Genomic DNA, 19,883 nt, shown 5'->3' with positions numbered 1-19,883 from the left:
TGCTATTGTGCACCTACCTGATGCATCAGAAGGTGCGAGGCCCTTGCTAAATTCTGTGCACAGACTTTGAGATCTATACTTTAGACTGTATCTAAACCTGCTCCAACATGGACTGACATTCTGGCCTACTTTCAGCCGATGCGACTTGTCTGTCGCTGAACAGTCGCTTTTTATGTATTCAGCACCTATGTATAATGTTGTAAAAATGCTCTAGAAGCTAAAGTCGCAGAAATGTCACACATATTTGGCCTGCAACTTTCTGTGCGACAAATTCAGACAGGAAAAATCAGTATAAATCCTTAGAAAATTATCCCCCAGTGTCTCCATCTGCTGGCGGTATTGAATAAGCATTGCTGCACTGATGGGGTATGCATTAGACGAAAAAAAAGAAGAAAAAGAAGAATAATACGCCCAGAAAAGAGGCGAAAAGGAGAAAAACGTAAAAAAACGTGAAAAAAAAGTAAGAGGAAGAGAAGGGAAAAAAAGGTGGAAATGGGTTTAAAAGTGATTTCGGCGGAGAAATATATATATATATATATATATATATATATATATATATATACGCGCACACACACACATATATATAAACGTATTCTCCGTTGAGATATTGCAGCCGCTGCTGTGTCCAGGCCCAGGAGCCTTAGCACTGTGCTGTGATGTCACTCAATACCACTGACATCACTAGGTGTAAACAACATCTCTCCTTTGCTGTGTATGTGACTATGGAGCTGTTTGGTGATGTCGTCTATTATGGCCTTCATAGAAGCAACAGGAGATTGTTGCATCCATCTAGAACCCTCAGAACTACAGTGCTATGATGTCACTCACTTCCACAGGCCTTGCAGAGTGTAAACAACAACAACCCAGCTTTGTTGTGTATGTAACCATAGGGATTTGTGATGTCACCTAGAACCTTCACAGCAGCGACAGCTTTATGAGGAGCATCAGCACTGCTCTGCCTGAGCAGAACCATCACCGCCATAGGTTGTCAAATAACCCGGGTTTAACCCACACAGGTAAGTCCAATGGGGTGCAGGCATGTCCTCTATGCTTACAGCTTCCCGTGGGTGTTGGTTTGATACCGTTTGGGGACAGCCAAGGAGGCATCTGCAGGCAACAAAGGTAGGTGTGTGCTTGTGTGTGTGTTTCCTATGCAGATCCTAAGCCCAGTGTCACATGCAAGTAGGAGGAGTAAGAAGGGTTCCTGGCAAATCCGGGTTATGGATTGCATTTAAAAAGGCCCCGTGGGAGTGCAATGGGCCCCTGTCTTGCTGCTTAGCAATAATGGTATGGGTTTAGGTTCTGCTGTGTGTACTAGTGGTTGACTGCCCCCCAGCCCAGAGTGTGCATGGAAAATTGTCTGGCAGCCTCCCTGACAGCAAGCAGTGATAGTGCCCATGAAGGGCACCTTGTTGGGCCCGCCCCTTTCACGGTTATCGCTTCTCGGCCTTTTGGCTAAGATCAAGTGTAGTATCTGTTCTTATCAGTTTAATATCTGATACGTCCCCTATCTGGGGACCATTTATTAAATGGATTTTTGAGAACGGGGGCCGATTTCGAAGCTTGCTTCCGTCGCCCTATGCATTGATCCGATATGGCAGTATCTTCGGGTACAGCGCACCACCCCCTTACAGGGTTAAAAAGAAAGATTCCTACTTTCATTGCTACCTGCTTGCTGGCTAGCCAGCTAGCCAGCCCTGTGGGCCTTGCTGCTGCTGCAGCCAAAAAACAAAAGGTGGTGCTGCTGCTGCTTCTGCTGCTTCTGCTTCTGCTTGTGTCTGGCCGCTGTTGGAGCGTCCAGGCACAGGACTTCTGCTGCTGCTGACTAAATGGCCTCCTTAATTGGATCATTTGAGTAGCCAGCACACCTGTGCAGGTAGGGCATGACATGATAGGCAGCTGCCTTGATAGCGGGTGGGTGCTGAATGTTCCTAATTGACAAAATAAGATTAATGCTTATGAAGAAATATAAAATCTCATCCCTTCCCCAATATCGCGCCACACCCCTACCCCTTAATTCCCTGGTTGAACTTGATGGACATATGTCTTTTTTCGACCGTACTAACTATGTAACTATGTAACATAACATGGGGGGGGGGGGGGGGGTCTCCTGGCTGTTCACACAGGTGTGTCATTGCTGTACATTGACCATGCATTGCTTCTGTGGTATTGCAAAGGCAAAGACAAATGCTTCCAGCCATCCATTGCACTAATGGATTGGTCATCAGCTGGCTGTCTATGTCCCGCATCAATATAGACCAAAGTACAGAGGGTTAGGCTATGCTATTGTGCACCTACCTGATGCATCAGAAGGTGCGAGGCCCTTGCTAAATTCTGTGCACAGACTTTGAGATCTATACTTTAGACTGTATCTAAACCTGCTCCAACATGGACTGACATTCTGGCCTACTTTCAGCCGATGCGACTTGTCTGTCGCTGAACAGTCGCTTTTTATGTATTCAGCACCTATGTATAATGTTGTAAAAATGCTCTAGAAGCTAAAGTCGCAGAAATGTCACACATATTTGGCCTGCAACTTTCTGTGCGACAAATTCAGACAGGAAAAATCAGTATAAATCCTTAGAAAATTATCCCCCAGTGTCTCCATCTGCTGGCGGTATTGAATAAGCATTGCTGCACTGATGGGGTATGCATTAGACGAAAAAAAAGAAGAAAAAGAAGAATAATACGCCCAGAAAAGAGGCGAAAAGGAGAAAAACGTAAAAAAAACTTGAAAAAAAAGTAAGAGGAAGAGAAGGGAAAAAAAGGTGGAAATGGGTTTAAAAGTGATTTCGGCGGAGAAATATATATATATATATATATATATATATATATATATATATATATATATATACGCGCACACACACACATATATATAAACGTATTCTCCGTTGAGATATTGCAGCCGCTGCTGTGTCCAGGCCCAGGAGCCTTAGCACTGTGCTGTGATGTCACTCAATACCACTGACATCACTAGGTGTAAACAACATCTCTCCTTTGCTGTGTATGTGACTATGGAGCTGTTTGGTGATGTCGTCTATTATGGCCTTCATAGAAGCAACAGGAGATTGTTGCATCCATCTAGAACCCTCAGAACTACAGTGCTATGATGTCACTCACTTCCACAGGCCTTGCAGAGTGTAAACAACAACAACCCAGCTTTGTTGTGTATGTAACCATAGGGATTTGTGATGTCACCTAGAACCTTCACAGCAGCGACAGCTTTATGAGGAGCATCAGCACTGCTCTGCCTGAGCAGAACCATCACCGCCATAGGTTGTCAAATAACCCGGGTTTAACCCACACAGGTAAGTCCAATGGGGTGCAGGCATGTCCTCTATGCTTACAGCTTCCCGTGGGTGTTGGTTTGATACCGTTTGGGGACAGCCAAGGAGGCATCTGCAGGCAACAAAGGTAGGTGTGTGCTTGTGTGTGTGTTTCCTATGCAGATCCTAAGCCCAGTGTCACATGCAAGTAGGAGGAGTAAGAAGGGTTCCTGGCAAATCCGGGTTATGGATTGCATTTAAAAAGGCCCCGTGGGAGTGCAATGGGCCCCTGTCTTGCTGCTTAGCAATAATGGTATGGGTTTAGGTTCTGCTGTGTGTACTGGTGGTTGACTGCCCCCCAGCCCAGAGTGTGCATGGAAAATTGTCTGGCAGCCTCCCTGACAGCAAGCAGTGATAGTGCCCATGAAGGGCACCTTGTTGGGCCCGCCCCTTTCACGGTTATCGCTTCTCGGCCTTTTGGCTAAGATCAAGTGTAGTATCTGTTCTTATCAGTTTAATATCTGATACGTCCCCTATCTGGGGACCATATATTAAATGGATTTTTGAGAACGGGGGCCGATTTCGAAGCTTGCTTCCGTCGCCCTATGCATTGACCCGATATGGCAGTATCTTCGGGTACAGTGCACCACCCCCTTACAGGGTTAAAAAGAAAGATTCCTACTTTCATTGCTACCTGCTTGCTGGCTAGCCAGCTAGCCAGCCCTGTGGGCCTTGCTGCTGCTGCAGCCAAAAAACAAAAGGTGGTGCTGCTGCTGCTGCTGCTTCTGCTTCTGCTTGTGTCTGGCCGCTGTTGGAGCGTCCAGGCACAGGACTTCTGCTGCTGCTGACTAAATGGCCTCCTTAATTGGATCATTTGAGTAGCCAGCACACCTGTGCAGGTAGGGCATGACATGATAGGCAGCTGCCTTGATAGCGGGTGGGTGCTGAATGTTCCTAATTGACAAAATAAGATTAATGCTTATGAAGAAATATAAAATCTCATCCCTTCCCCAATATCGCGCCACACCCCTACCCCTTAATTCCCTGGTTGAACTTGATGGACATATGTCTTTTTTCGACCGTACTAACTATGTAACTATGTAACATAACATGGGGGGGGGGGGGGGGGGGTCTCCTGGCTGTTCACACAGGTGTGTCATTGCTGTACATTGACCATGCATTGCTTCTGTGGTATTGCAAAGGCAAAGACAAATGCTTCCAGCCATCCATTGCACTAATGGATTGGTCATCAGCTGGCTGTCTATGTCCGGCCTCAATATAGACCAAAGTACAGAGGGTTAGGCTATGCTATTGTGCACCTACCTGATGCATCAGAAGGTGCGAGGCCCTTGCTAAATTCTGTGCACAGACTTTGAGATCTATACTTTAGACTGTATCTAAACCTGCTCCAACATGGACTGACATTCTGGCCTACTTTCAGCCGATGCGACTTGTCTGTCGCTGAACAGTCGCTTTTTATGTATTCAGCACCTATGTATAATGTTGTAAAAATGCTCTAGAAGCTAAAGTCGCAGAAATGTCACACATATTTGGCCTGCAACTTTCTGTGCGACAAATTCAGACAGGAAAAATCTGTATAAATCCTTAGAAAATTATCCCCCAGTGTCTCCATCTGCTGGCGGTATTGAATAAGCATTGCTGCACTGATGGGGTATGCATTAGACGAAAAAAAAGAAGAAAAAGAAGAATAATACGCCCAGAAAAGAGGCGAAAAGGAGAAAAACGTAAAAAAACGTGAAAAAAAAATAAGAGGAAGAGAAGGGAAAAAAAGGTGGAAATGGGTTTAAAAGTGATTTCGGCGGAGAAATATATATATATATATATATATATATATATATATATACGCGCACACACACACATATATATAAACGTATTCTCCGTTGAGATATTGCAGCCGCTGCTGTGTCCAGGCCCAGGAGCCTTAGCACTGTGCTGTGATGTCACTCAATACCACTGACATCAATAGGTGTAAACAACATCTCTCCTTTGCTGTGTATGTGACTATGGAGCTGTTTGGTGATGTCGTCTATTATGGCCTTCATAGAAGCAACAGGAGATTGTTGCATCCATCTAGAACCCTCAGAACTACAGTGCTATGATGTCACTCACTTCCACAGGCCTTGCAGAGTGTAAACAACAACAACCCAGCTTTGTTGTGTATGTAACCATAGGGATTTGTGATGTCACCTAGAACCTTCACAGCAGCGACAGCTTTATGAGGAGCATCAGCACTGCTCTGCCTGAGCAGAACCATCACCGCCATAGGTTGTCAAATAACCCGGGTTTAACCCACACAGGTAAGTCCAATGGGGTGCAGGCATGTCCTCTATGCTTACAGCTTCCCGTGGGTGTTGGTTTGATACCGTTTGGGGACAGCCAAGGAGGCATCTGCAGGCAACAAAGGTAGGTGTGTGCTTGTGTGTGTGTTTCCTATGCAGATCCTAAGCCCAGTGTCACATGCAAGTAGGAGGAGTAAGAAGGGTTCCTGGCAAATCCGGGTTATGGATTGCATTTAAAAAGGCCCCGTGGGAGTGCAATGGGCCCCTGTCTTGCTGCTTAGCAATAATGGTATGGGTTTAGGTTCTGCTGTGTGTACTGGTGGTTGACTGCCCCCCAGCCCAGAGTGTGCATGGAAAATTGTCTGGCAGCCTCCCTGACAGCAAGCAGTGATAGTGCCCATGAAGGGCACCTTGTTGGGCCCGCCCCTTTCACGGTTATCGCTTCTCGGCCTTTTGGCTAAGATCAAGTGTAGTATCTGTTCTTATCAGTTTAATATCTGATACGTCCCCTATCTGGGGACCATATATTAAATGGATTTTTGAGAACGGGGGCCGATTTCGAAGCTTGCTTCCGTCGCCCTATGCATTGACCCGATATGGCAGTATCTTCGGGTACAGTGCACCACCCCCTTACAGGGTTAAAAAGAAAGATTCCTACTTTCATTGCTACCTGCTTGCTGGCTAGCCAGCTAGCCAGCCCTGTGGGCCTTGCTGCTGCTGCAGCCAAAAAACAAAAGGTGGTGCTGCTGCTGCTTCTGCTGCTTCTGCTTCTGCTTGTGTCTGGCCGCTGTTGGAGCGTCCAGGCACAGGACTTCTGCTGCTGCTGACTAAATGGCCTCCTTAATTGGATCATTTGAGTAGCCAGCACACCTGTGCAGGTAGGGCATGACATGATAGGCAGCTGCCTTGATAGCGGGTGGGTGCTGAATGTTCCTAATTGACAAAATAAGATTAATGCTTATGAAGAAATATAAAATCTCATCCCTTCCCCAATATCGCGCCACACCCCTACCCCTTAATTCCCTGGTTGAACTTGATGGACATATGTCTTTTTTCGACCGTACTAACTATGTAACTATGTAACATAACATGGGGGGGGGGGGGTCTCCTGGCTGTTCACACAGGTGTGTCATTGCTGTACATTGACCATGCATTGCTTCTGTGGTATTGCAAAGGCAAAGACAAATGCTTCCAGCCATCCATTGCACTAATGGATTGGTCATCAGCTGGCTGTCTATGTCCCGCATCAATATAGACCAAAGTACAGAGGGTTAGGCTATGCTATTGTGCACCTACCTGATGCATCAGAAGGTGCGAGGCCCTTGCTAAATTCTGTGCACAGACTTTGAGATCTATACTTTAGACTGTATCTAAACCTGCTCCAACATGGACTGACATTCTGGCCTACTTTCAGCCGATGCGACTTGTCTGTCGCTGAACAGTCGCTTTTTATGTATTCAGCACCTATGTATAATGTTGTAAAAATGCTCTAGAAGCTAAAGTCGCAGAAATGTCACACATATTTGGCCTGCAACTTTCTGTGCGACAAATTCAGACAGGAAAAATCAGTATAAATCCTTAGAAAATTATCCCCCAGTGTCTCCATCTGCTGGCGGTATTGAATAAGCATTGCTGCACTGATGGGGTATGCATTAGACGAAAAAAAAGAAGAAAAAGAAGAATAATACGCCCAGAAAAGAGGCGAAAAGGAGAAAAACGTAAAAAAACGTGAAAAAAAAGTAAGAGGAAGAGAAGGGAAAAAAAGGTGGAAATGGGTTTAAAAGTGATTTCGGCGGAGAAATATATATATATATATATATATATATATATATACGCGCACACACACACATATATATAAACGTATTCTCCGTTGAGATATTGCAGCCGCTGCTGTGTCCAGGCCCAGGAGCCTTAGCACTGTGCTGTGATGTCACTCAATACCACTGACATCACTAGGTGTAAACAACATCTCTCCTTTGCTGTGTATGTGACTATGGAGCTGTTTGGTGATGTCGTCTATTATGGCCTTCATAGAAGCAACAGGAGATTGTTGCATCCATCTAGAACCCTCAGAACTACAGTGCTATGATGTCACTCACTTCCACAGGCCTTGCAGAGTGTAAACAACAACAACCCAGCTTTGTTGTGTATGTAACCATAGGGATTTGTGATGTCACCTAGAACCTTCACAGCAGCGACAGCTTTATGAGGAGCATCAGCACTGCTCTGCCTGAGCAGAACCATCACCGCCATAGGTTGTCAAATAACCCGGGTTTAACCCACACAGGTAAGTCCAATGGGGTGCAGGCATGTCCTCTATGCTTACAGCTTCCCGTGGGTGTTGGTTTGATACCGTTTGGGGACAGCCAAGGAGGCATCTGCAGGCAACAAAGGTAGGTGTGTGCTTGTGTGTGTGTTTCCTATGCAGATCCTAAGCCCAGTGTCACATGCAAGTAGGAGGAGTAAGAAGGGTTCCTGGCAAATCCGGGTTATGGATTGCATTTAAAAAGGCCCCGTGGGAGTGCAATGGGCCCCTGTCTTGCTGCTTAGCAATAATGGTATGGGTTTAGGTTCTGCTGTGTGTACTGGTGGTTGACTGCCCCCCAGCCCAGAGTGTGCATGGAAAATTGTCTGGCAGCCTCCCTGACAGCAAGCAGTGATAGTGCCCATGAAGGGCACCTTGTTGGGCCCGCCCCTTTCACGGTTATCGCTTCTCGGCCTTTTGGCTAAGATCAAGTGTAGTATCTGTTCTTATCAGTTTAATATCTGATACGTCCCCTATCTGGGGACCATATATTAAATGGATTTTTGAGAACGGGGGCCGATTTCGAAGCTTGCTTCCGTCGCCCTATGCATTGACCCGATATGGCAGTATCTTCGGGTACAGTGCACCACCCCCTTACAGGGTTAAAAAGAAAGATTCCTACTTTCATTGCTACCTGCTTGCTGGCTAGCCAGCTAGCCAGCCCTGTGGGCCTTGCTGCTGCTGCAGCCAAAAAACAAAAGGTGGTGCTGCTGCTGCTTCTGCTGCTTCTGCTTCTGCTTGTGTCTGGCCGCTGTTGGAGCGTCCAGGCACAGGACTTCTGCTGCTGCTGACTAAATGGCCTCCTTAATTGGATCATTTGAGTAGCCAGCACACCTGTGCAGGTAGGGCATGACATGATAGGCAGCTGCCTTGATAGCGGGTGGGTGCTGAATGTTCCTAATTGACAAAATAAGATTAATGCTTATGAAGAAATATAAAATCTCATCCCTTCCCCAATATCGCGCCACACCCCTACCCCTTAATTCCCTGGTTGAACTTGATGGACATATGTCTTTTTTCGACCGTACTAACTATGTAACTATGTAACATAACATGGGGGGGGGGGGGGGGGTCCCCTGGCTGTTCACACAGGTGTGTCATTGCTGTACATTGACCATGCATTGCTTCTGTGGTATTGCAAAGGCAAAGACAAATGCTTCCAGCCATCCATTGCACTAATGGATTGGTCATCAGCTGGCTGTCTATGTCCCGCATCAATATAGACCAAAGTACAGAGGGTTAGGCTATGCTATTGTGCACCTACCTGATGCATCAGAAGGTGCGAGGCCCTTGCTAAATTCTGTGCACAGACTTTGAGATCTATACTTTAGACTGTATCTAAACCTGCTTCAACATGGACTGACATTCTGGCCTACTTTCAGCCGATGCGACTTGTCTGTCGCTGAACAGTCGCTTTTTATGTATTCAGCACCTATGTATAATGTTGTAAAAATGCTCTAGAAGCTAAAGTCGCAGAAATGTCACACATATTTGGCCTGCAACTTTCTGTGCGACAAATTCAGACAGGAAAAATCAGTATAAATCCTTAGAAAATTATCCCCCAGTGTCTCCATCTGCTGGCGGTATTGAATAAGCATTGCTGCACTGATGGGGTATGCATTAGACGAAAAAAAAGAAGAAAAAGAAGAATAATACGCCCAGAAAAGAGGCGAAAAGGAGAAAAACGTAAAAAAACTTGAAAAAAAAGTAAGAGGAAGAGAAGGGAAAAAAAGGTGGAAATGGGTTTAAAAGTGATTTCGGCGGAGAAATATATATATATATATATATATATATATATATACGCGCACACACACACATATATATAAACGTATTCTCCGTTGAGATATTGCAGCCGCTGCTGTGTCCAGGCCCAGGAGCCTTAGCACTGTGCTGTGATGTCACTCAATACCACTGACATCACTAGGTGTAAACAACATCTCTCCTTTGCTGTGTATGTGACTATGGAGCTGTTTGGTGATGTCGTCTATTATGGCCTTCATAGAAGCAACAGGAGATTGTTGCATCCATCTAGAACCCTCAGAACTACAGTGCTATGATGTCACTCACTTCCACAGGCCTTGCAGAGTGTAAACAACAACAACCCAGCTTTGTTGTGTATGTAACCATAGGGATTTGTGATGTCACCTAGAACCTTCACAGCAGCGACAGCTTTATGAGGAGCATCAGCACTGCTCTGCCTGAGCAGAACCATCACCGCCATAGGTTGTCAAATAACCCGGGTTTAACCCACACAGGTAAGTCCAATGGGGTGCAGGCATGTCCTCTATGCTTACAGCTTCCCGTGGGTGTTGGTTTGATACCGTTTGGGGACAGCCAAGGAGGCATCTGCAGGCAACAAAGGTAGGTGTGTGCTTGTGTGTGTGTTTCCTATGCAGATCCTAAGCCCAGTGTCACATGCAAGTAGGAGGAGTAAGAAGGGTTCCTGGCAAATCCGGGTTATGGATTGCATTTAAAAAGGCCCCGTGGGAGTGCAATGGGCCCCTGTCTTGCTGCTTAGCAATAATGGTATGGGTTTAGGTTCTGCTGTGTGTACTGGTGGTTGACTGCCCCCCAGCCCAGAGTGTGCATGGAAAATTGTCTGGCAGCCTCCCTGACAGCAAGCAGTGATAGTGCCCATGAAGGGCACCTTGTTGGGCCCGCCCCTTTCACGGTTATCGCTTCTCGGCCTTTTGGCTAAGATCAAGTGTAGTATCTGTTCTTATCAGTTTAATATCTGATACGTCCCCTATCTGGGGACCATATATTAAATGGATTTTTGAGAACGGGGGCCGATTTCGAAGCTTGCTTCCGTCGCCCTATGCATTGACCCGATATGGCAGTATCTTCGGGTACAGTGCACCACCCCCTTACAGGGTTAAAAAGAAAGATTCCTACTTTCATTGCTACCTGCTTGCTGGCTAGCCAGCTAGCCAGCCCTGTGGGCCTTGCTGCTGCTGCAGCCAAAAAACAAAAGGTGGTGCTGCTGCTGCTTCTGCTGCTTCTGCTTCTGCTTGTGTCTGGCCGCTGTTGGAGCGTCCAGGCACAGGACTTCTGCTGCTGCTGACTAAATGGCCTCCTTAATTGGATCATTTGAGTAGCCAGCACACCTGTGCAGGTAGGGCATGACATGATAGGCAGCTGCCTTGATAGCGGGTGGGTGCTGAATGTTCCTAATTGACAAAATAAGATTAATGCTTATGAAGAAATATAAAATCTCATCCCTTCCCCAATATCGCGCCACACCCCTACCCCTTAATTCCCTGGTTGAACTTGATGGACATATGTCTTTTTTCGACCGTACTAACTATGTAACTATGTAACATAACATGGGGGGGGGGGGGGGGGTCCCCTGGCTGTTCACACAGGTGTGTCATTGCTGTACATTGACCATGCATTGCTTCTGTGGTATTGCAAAGGCAAAGACAAATGCTTCCAGCCATCCATTGCACTAATGGATTGGTCATCAGCTGGCTGTCTATGTCCCGCATCAATATAGACCAAAGTACAGAGGGTTAGGCTATGCTATTGTGCACCTACCTGATGCATCAGAAGGTGCGAGGCCCTTGCTAAATTCTGTGCACAGACTTTGAGATCTATACTTTAGACTGTATCTAAACCTGCTCCAACATGGACTGACATTCTGGCCTACTTTCAGCCGATGCGACTTGTCTGTCGCTGAACAGTCGCTTTTTATGTATTCAGCACCTATGTATAATGTTGTAAAAATGCTCTAGAAGCTAAAGTCGCAGAAATGTCACACATATTTGGCCTGCAACTTTCTGTGCGACAAATTCAGACAGGAAAAATCAGTATAAATCCTTAGAAAATTATCCCCCAGTGTCTCCATCTGCTGGCGGTATTGAATAAGCATTGCTGCACTGATGGGGTATGCATTAGACGAAAAAAAAGAAGAAAAAGAAGAATAATACGCCCAGAAAAGAGGCGAAAAGGAGAAAAACGTAAAAAAACTTGAAAAAAAAGTAAGAGGAAGAGAAGGGAAAAAAAGGTGGAAATGGGTTTAAAAGTGATTTCGGCGGAGAAATATATATATATATATATATATATATATATACGCGCACACACACACATATATATAAACGTATTCTCCGTTGAGATATTGCAGCCGCTGCTGTGTCCAGGCCCAGGAGCCTTAGCACTGTGCTGTGATGTCACTCAATACCACTGACATCACTAGGTGTAAACAACATCTCTCCTTTGCTGTGTATGTGACTATGGAGCTGTTTGGTGATGTCGTCTATTATGGCCTTCATAGAAGCAACAGGAGATTGTTGCATCCATCTAGAACCCTCAGAACTACAGTGCTATGATGTCACTCACTTCCACAGGCCTTGCAGAGTGTAAACAACAACAACCCAGCTTTGTTGTGTATGTAACCATAGGGATTTGTGATGTCACCTAGAACCTTCACAGCAGCGACAGCTTTATGAGGAGCATCAGCACTGCTCTGCCTGAGCAGAACCATCACCGCCATAGGTTGTCAAATAACCCGGGTTTAACCCACACAGGTAAGTCCAATGGGGTGCAGGCATGTCCTCTATGCTTACAGCTTCCCGTGGGTGTTGGTTTGATACCGTTTGGGGACAGCCAAGGAGGCATCTGCAGGCAACAAAGGTAGGTGTGTGCTTGTGTGTGTGTTTCCTATGCAGATCCTAAGCCCAGTGTCACATGCAAGTAGGAGGAGTAAGAAGGGTTCCTGGCAAATCCGGGTTATGGATTGCATTTAAAAAGGCCCCGTGGGAGTGCAATGGGCCCCTGTCTTGCTGCTTAGCAATAATGGTATGGGTTTAGGTTCTGCTGTGTGTACTGGTGGTTGACTGCCCCCCAGCCCAGAGTGTGCATGGAAAATTGTCTGGCAGCCTCCCTGACAGCAAGCAGTGATAGTGCCCATGAAGGGCACCTTGTTGGGCCCGCCCCTTTCACGGTTATCGCTTCTCGGCCTTTTGGCTAAGATCAAGTGTAGTATCTGTTCTTATCAGTTTAATATCTGATACGTCCCCTATCTGGGGACCATATATTAAATGGATTTTTGAGAACGGGGGCCGATTTCGAAGCTTGCTTCCGTCGCCCTATGCATTGACCCGATATGGCAGTATCTTCGGGTACAGTGCACCACCCCCTTACAGGGTTAAAAAGAAAGATTCCTACTTTCATTGCTACCTGCTTGCTGGCTAGCCAGCTAGCCAGCCCTGTGGGCCTTGCTGCTGCTGCAGCCAAAAAACAAAAGGTGGTGCTGCTGCTGCTTCTGCTGCTTCTGCTTCTGCTTGTGTCTGGCCGCTGTTGGAGCGTCCAGGCACAGGACTTCTGCTGCTGCTGACTAAATGGCCTCCTTAATTGGATCATTTGAGTAGCCAGCACACCTGTGCAGGTAGGGCATGACATGATAGGCAGCTGCCTTGATAGCGGGTGGGTGCTGAATGTTCCTAATTGACAAAATAAGATTAATGCTTATGAAGAAATATAAAATCTCATCCCTTCCCCAATATCGCGCCACACCCCTACCCCTTAATTCCCTGGTTGAACTTGATGGACATATGTCTTTTTTCGACCGTACTAACTATGTAACTATGTAACATAACATGGGGGGGGGGGGGTCTCCTGGCTGTTCACACAGGTGTGTCATTGCTGTACATTGACCATGCATTGCTTCTGTGGTATTGCAAAGGCAAAGACAAATGCTTCCAGCCATCCATTGCACTAATGGATTGGTCATCAGCTGGCTGTCTATGTCCCGCATCAATATAGACCAAAGTACAGAGGGTTAGGCTATGCTATTGTGCACCTACCTGATGCATCAGAAGGTGCGAGGCCCTTGCTAAATTCTGTGCACAGACTTTGAGATCTATACTTTAGACTGTATCTAAACCTGCTCCAACATGGACTGACATTCTGGCCTACTTTCAGCCGATGCGACTTGTCTGTCGCTGAACAGTCGCTTTTTATGTATTCAGCACCTATGTATAATGTTGTAAAAATGCTCTAGAAGCTAAAGTCGCAGAAATGTCACACATATTTGGCCTGCAACTTTCTGTGCGACAAATTCAGACAGGAAAAATCAGTATAAATCCTTAGAAAATTATCCCCCAGTGTCTCCATCTGCTGGCGGTATTGAATAAGCATTGCTGCACTGATGGGGTATGCATTAGACGAAAAAAAAGAAGAAAAAGAAGAATAATACGCCCAGAAAAGAGGCGAAAAGGAGAAAAACGTAAAAAAACGTGAAAAAAAATAAGAGGAAGAGAAGGGAAAAAAAGGTGGAAATGGGTTTAAAAGTGATTTCGGCGGAGAAATATATATATATATATATATATATATATATATATATATATATACATATATATATATATATATACGCGAACACACACACACATATATATAAACGTATTCTCCGTTGAGATATTGCAGCCGCTGCTGTGTCCAGGCCCAGGAGCCTTAGCACTGTGCTGTGATGTCACTCAATACCACTGACATCAATAGGTGTAAACAACATCTCTCCTTTGCTGTGTATGTGACTATGGAGCTGTTTGGTGATGTCGTCTATTATGATCTTCATAGAAGCAACAGGAGATTGTTGCATCCATCTAGAACCCTCAGAACTACAGTGCTATGATGTCACTCACTTCCACAGGCCTTGCAGAGTGTAAACAACAACAACCCAGCTTTGTTGTGTATGTAACCATAGGGATTTGTGATGTCACCTAGAACCTTCACAGCAGCGACAGCTTTATGAGGAGCATCAGCACTGCTCTGCCTGAGCAGAACCATCACCGCCATAGGTTGTCAAATAACCCGGGTTTAACCCACACAGGTAAGTCCAATGGGGTGCAGGCATGTCCTCTATGCTTACAGCTTCCCGTGGGTGTTGGTTTGATACCGTTTGGGGACAGCCAAGGAGGCATCTGCAGGCAACAAAGGTAGGTGTGTGCTTGTGTGTGTGTTTCCTATGCAGATCCTAAGCCCAGTGTCACATGCAAGTAGGAGGAGTAAGAAGGGTTCCTGGCAAATCCGGGTTATGGATTGCATTTAAAAAGGCCCCGTGGGAGTGCAATGGGCCCCTGTCTTGCTGCTTAGCAATAATGGTATGGGTTTAGGTTCTGCTGTGTGTACTGGTGGTTGACTGCCCCCCAGCCCAGAGTGTGCATGGAAAATTGTCTGGCAGCCTCCCTGACAGCAAGCAGTGATAGTGCCCATGAAGGGCACCTTGTTGGGCCCGCCCCTTTCACGGTTATCGCTTCTCGGCCTTTTGGCTAAGATCAAGTGTAGTATCTGTTCTTATCAGTTTAATATCTGATACGTCCCCTATCTGGGGACCATATATTAAATGGATTTTTGAGAACGGGGGCCGATTTCGAAGCTTGCTTCTGTCGCCCTATGCATTGACCCGATATGGCAGTATCTTCGGGTACAGTGCACCACCCCCTTACAGGGTTAAAAAGAAAGATTCCTACTTTCATTGCTACCTGCTTGCTGGCTAGCCAGCTAGCCAGCCCTGTGGGCCTTGCTGCTGCTGCAGCCAAAAAACAAAAGGTGGTGCTGCTGCTGCTTCTGCTGCTTCTGCTTCTGCTTGTGTCTGGCCGCTGTTGGAGCGTCCAGGCACAGGACTTCTGCTGCTGCTGACTAAATGGCCTCCTTAATTGGATCATTTGAGTAGCCAGCACACCTGTGCAGGTAGGGCATGACATGATAGGCAGCTGCCTTGATAGCGGGTGGGTGCTGAATGTTCCTAATTGACAAAATAAGATTAATGCTTATGAAGAAATATAAAATCTCATCCCTTCCCCAATATCGCGCCACACCCCTACCCCTTAATTCCCTGGTTGAACTTGATGGACATATGTCTTTTTTCGACCGTACTAACTATGTAACTATGTAACATAACATGGGGGGGGGGGGGGTCTCCTGGCTGTTCACACAGGTGTGTCATTGCTGTACATTGACCATGCATTGCTTCTGTGGTATTGCAAAGGCAAAGACAAATGCTTCCAGCCATCCATTGCACTAATGGATTGGTCATCAGCTGGCTGTCTATGTCCCGCATCAATATAGACCAAAGTACAGAGGGTTAGGCTATGCTATTGTGCACCTACCTGATGCATCAGAAGGTGCGAGGCCCTTGCTAAATTCTGTGCACAGACTTTGAGATCTATACTTTAGACTGTATCTAAACCTGCTCCAACATGGACTGACATTCTGGCCTACTTTCAGCCGATGCGACTTGTCTGTCGCTGAACAGTCGCTTTTTATGTATTCAGCACCTATGTATAATGTTGTAAAAATGCTCTAGAAGCTAAAGTCGCAGAAATGTCACACATATTTGGCCTGCAACTTTCTGTGCGACAAATTCAGACAGGAAAAATCAGTATAAATCCTTAGAAAATTATCCCCCAGTGTCTCCATCTGCTGGCGGTATTGAATAAGCATTGCTGCACTGATGGGGTATGCATTAGACGAAAAAAAAGAAGAAAAAGAAGAATAATACGCCCAGAAAAGAGGCGAAAAGGAGAAAAACGTAAAAAAACGTGAAAAAAAAGTAAGAGGAAGAGAAGGGAAAAAAAGGTGGAAATGGGTTTAAAAGTGATTTCGGCGGAGATATATATATATATATATATATATATATATATATACGCGCACACACACACATATATATAAACGTATTCTCCGTTGAGATATTGCAGCCGCTGCTGTGTCCAGGCCCAGGAGCCTTAGCACTGTGCTGTGATGTCACTCAATACCACTGACATCACTAGGTGTAAACAACATCTCTCCTTTGCTGTGTATGTGACTATGGAGCTGTTTGGTGATGTCGTCTATTATGGCCTTCATAGAAGCAACAGGAGATTGTTGCATCCATCTAGAACCCTCAGAACTACAGTGCTATGATGTCACTCACTTCCACAGGCCTTGCAGAGTGTAAACAACAACAACCCAGCTTTGTTGTGTATGTAACCATAGGGATTTGTGATGTCACCTAGAACCTTCACAGCAGCGACAGCTTTATGAGGAGCATCAGCACTGCTCTGCCTGAGCAGAACCATCACCGCCATAGGTTGTCAAATAACCCGGGTTTAACCCACACAGGTAAGTCCAATGGGGTGCAGGCATGTCCTCTATGCTTACAGCTTCCCGTGGGTGTTGGTTTGATACCGTTTGGAGACAGCCAAGGAGGCATCTGCAGGCAACAAAGGTAGGTGTGTGCTTGTGTGTGTGTTTCCTATGCAGATCCTAAGCCCAGTGTCACATGCAAGTAGGAGGAGTAAGAAGGGTTCCTGGCAAATCCGGGTTATGGATTGCATTTAAAAAGGCCCCGTGGGAGTGCAATGGGCCCCTGTCTTGCTGCTTAGCAATAATGGTATGGGTTTAGGTTCTGCTGTGTGTACTGGTGGTTGACTGCCCCCCAGCCCAGAGTGTGCATGGAAAATTGTCTGGCAGCCTCCCTGACAGCAAGCAGTGATAGTGCCCATGAAGGGCACCTTGTTGGGCCCGCCCCTTTCACGGTTATCGCTTCTCGGCCTTTTGGCTAAGATCAAGTGTAGTATCTGTTCTTATCAGTTTAATATCTGATACGTCCCCTATCTGGGGACCATATATTAAATGGATTTTTGAGAACGGGGGCCGATTTCGAAGCTTGCTTCCGTCGCCCTATGCATTGACTCGATATGGCAGTAGCTTCGGGTACAGTGCACCACCCCCTTACAGGGTTAAAAAGAAAGATTCCTACTTTCATTGCTACCTGCTTGCTGGCTAGCCAGCTAGCCAGCCCTGTGGGCCTTGCTGCTGCTGCAGCCAAAAAACAAAAGGTGGTGCTGCTGCTGCTTCTGCTGCTTCTGCTTCTGCTTGTGTCTGGCCGCTGTTGGAGCGTCCAGGCACAGGACTTCTGCTGCTGCTGACTAAATGGCTTCCTTAATTGGATCATTTGAGTAGCCAGCACACCTGTGCAGGTAGGGCATGACATGATAGGCAGCTGCCTTGATAGCGGGTGGGTGCTGAATGTTCCTAATTGACAAAATAAGATTAATGCTTATGAAGAAATATAAAATCTCATCCCTTCCCCAATATCGCGCCACACCCCTACCCCTTAATTCCCTGGTTGAACTTGATGGACATATGTCTTTTTTCTACCGTACTAACTATGTAACTATGTAACATAACATGGGGGGGGGGGGGGGGTCTCCTGGCTGTTCACACAGGTGTGTCATTGCTGTACATTGACCATGCATTGCTTCTGTGGTATTGCAAAGGCAAAGACAAATGCTTCCAGCCATCCATTGCACTAATGGATTGGTCATCAGCTGGCTGTCTATGTCCCGCATCAATATAGACCAAAGTACAGAGGGTTAGGCTATGCTATTGTGCACCTACCTGATGCATCAGAAGGTGCGAGGCCCTTGCTAAATTCTGTGCACAGACTTTGAGATCTATACTTTAGACTGTATCTAAACCTGCTCCAACATGGACTGACATTCTGGCCTACTTTCAGCCGATGCGACTTGTCTGTCGCTGAACAGTCGCTTTTTATGTATTCAGCACCTATGTATAATGTTGTAAAAATGCTCTAGAAGCTAAAGTCGCAGAAATGTCACACATATTTGGCCTGCAACTTTCTGTGCGACAAATTCAGACAGGAAAAATCAGTATAAATCCTTAGAAAATTATCCCCCAGTGTCTCCATCTGCTGGCGGTATTGAATAAGCATTGCTGCACTGATGGGGTATGCATTAGACGAAAAAAAAGAAGAAAAAGAAGAATAATACGCCCAGAAAAGAGGCGAAAAGGAGAAAAACGTAAAAAAACGTGAAAAAAAAGTAAGAGGAAGAGAAGGGAAAAAAAGGTGGAAATGGGTTTAAAAGTGATTTCGGCGGAGAAATATATATATATATATATATATATATATATATATATACGCGCACACACACACATATATATAAACGTATTCTCCGTTGAGATATTGCAGCCGCTGCTGTGTCCAGGCCCAGGAGCCTTAGCACTGTGCTGTGATGTCACTCAATACCACTGACATCACTAGGTGTAAACAACATCTCTCCTTTGCTGTGTATGTGACTATGGAGCTGTTTGGTGATGTCGTCTATTATGGCCTTCATAGAAGCAACAGGAGATTGTTGCATCCATCTAGAACCCTCAGAACTACAGTGCTATGATGTCACTCACTTCCACAGGCCTTGCAGAGTGTAAACAACAACAACCCAGCTTTGTTGTGTATGTAACCATAGGGATTTGTGATGTCACCTAGAACCTTCACAGCAGCGACAGCTTTATGAGGAGCATCAGCACTGCTCTGCCTGAGCAGAACCATCACCGCCATAGGTTGTCAAATAACCCGGGTTTAACCCACACAGGTAAGTCCAATGGGGTGCAGGCATGTCCTCTATGCTTACAGCTTCCCGTGGGTGTTGGTTTGATACCGTTTGGAGACAGCCAAGGAGGCATCTGCAGGCAACAAAGGTAGGTGTGTGCTTGTGTGTGTGTTTCCTATGCAGATCCTAAGCCCAGTGTCACATGCAAGTAGGAGGAGTAAGAAGGGTTCCTGGCAAATCCGGGTTATGGATTGCATTTAAAAAGGCCCCGTGGGAGTGCAATGGGCCCCTGTCTTGCTGCTTAGCAATAATGGTATGGGTTTAGGTTCTGCTGTGTGTACTGGTGGTTGACTGCCCCCCAGCCCAGAGTGTGCATGGAAAATTGTCTGGCAGCCTCCCTGACAGCAAGCAGTGATAGTGCCCATGAAGGGCACCTTGTTGGGCCCGCCCCTTTCACGGTTATCGCTTCTCGGCCTTTTGGCTAAGATCAAGTGTAGTATCTGTTCTTATCAGTTTAATATCTGATACGTCCCCTATCTGGGGACCATATATTAAATGGATTTTTGAGAACGGGGGCCGATTTCGAAGCTTGCTTCCGTCGCCCTATGCATTGACTCGATATGGCAGTAGCTTCGGGTACAGTGCACCACCCCCTTACAGGGTTAAAAAGAAAGATTCCTAC

At 46.1% G+C, this 19,883-nt stretch overlaps 9 non-coding genes across 9 annotated transcripts; all 9 read left to right on the top strand.

The window, feature by feature from the left end:
• Window positions 1-1,435: 1,435 nt before the first annotated feature.
• On the top strand, window positions 1,436-1,626 carry LOC130343275 (U2 spliceosomal RNA). Its single transcript, XR_008882634.1, has one exon. It is a non-coding gene; the product is annotated as a U2 spliceosomal RNA (small nuclear RNA).
• Window positions 1,627-3,727: 2,101 nt separating this feature from the next.
• LOC130343322 (U2 spliceosomal RNA) lies at window positions 3,728-3,918 on the top strand. The gene has a single exon (XR_008882667.1). It is a non-coding gene; the product is annotated as a U2 spliceosomal RNA (small nuclear RNA).
• A 2,085-nt stretch (window positions 3,919-6,003) lies between these two features.
• Window positions 6,004-6,194, top strand: LOC130343321 (U2 spliceosomal RNA). The gene has a single exon (XR_008882666.1). It is a non-coding gene; the product is annotated as a U2 spliceosomal RNA (small nuclear RNA).
• A 2,078-nt stretch (window positions 6,195-8,272) lies between these two features.
• Window positions 8,273-8,463, top strand: LOC130343319 (U2 spliceosomal RNA). The gene has a single exon (XR_008882663.1). It is a non-coding gene; the product is annotated as a U2 spliceosomal RNA (small nuclear RNA).
• A 2,082-nt stretch (window positions 8,464-10,545) lies between these two features.
• On the top strand, window positions 10,546-10,736 carry LOC130343318 (U2 spliceosomal RNA). Its single transcript, XR_008882662.1, has one exon. It is a non-coding gene; the product is annotated as a U2 spliceosomal RNA (small nuclear RNA).
• A 2,080-nt stretch (window positions 10,737-12,816) lies between these two features.
• LOC130343317 (U2 spliceosomal RNA) lies at window positions 12,817-13,007 on the top strand. The gene has a single exon (XR_008882661.1). It is a non-coding gene; the product is annotated as a U2 spliceosomal RNA (small nuclear RNA).
• Window positions 13,008-15,116: 2,109 nt separating this feature from the next.
• Window positions 15,117-15,307, top strand: LOC130343308 (U2 spliceosomal RNA). The gene has a single exon (XR_008882653.1). It is a non-coding gene; the product is annotated as a U2 spliceosomal RNA (small nuclear RNA).
• A 2,079-nt stretch (window positions 15,308-17,386) lies between these two features.
• LOC130343271 (U2 spliceosomal RNA) lies at window positions 17,387-17,577 on the top strand. The gene has a single exon (XR_008882630.1). It is a non-coding gene; the product is annotated as a U2 spliceosomal RNA (small nuclear RNA).
• Window positions 17,578-19,662: 2,085 nt separating this feature from the next.
• On the top strand, window positions 19,663-19,853 carry LOC130343270 (U2 spliceosomal RNA). The gene has a single exon (XR_008882629.1). It is a non-coding gene; the product is annotated as a U2 spliceosomal RNA (small nuclear RNA).
• Window positions 19,854-19,883: the final 30 nt, after the last annotated feature.

This window comes from Hyla sarda, unplaced genomic scaffold (genome assembly GCF_029499605.1).
Source record: "Hyla sarda isolate aHylSar1 unplaced genomic scaffold, aHylSar1.hap1 scaffold_678, whole genome shotgun sequence".
Classification (NCBI taxonomy): Eukaryota; Metazoa; Chordata; class Amphibia; order Anura; family Hylidae; genus Hyla; species Hyla sarda.
This window is presented reverse-complemented; position numbering and strand designations above follow the sequence as displayed.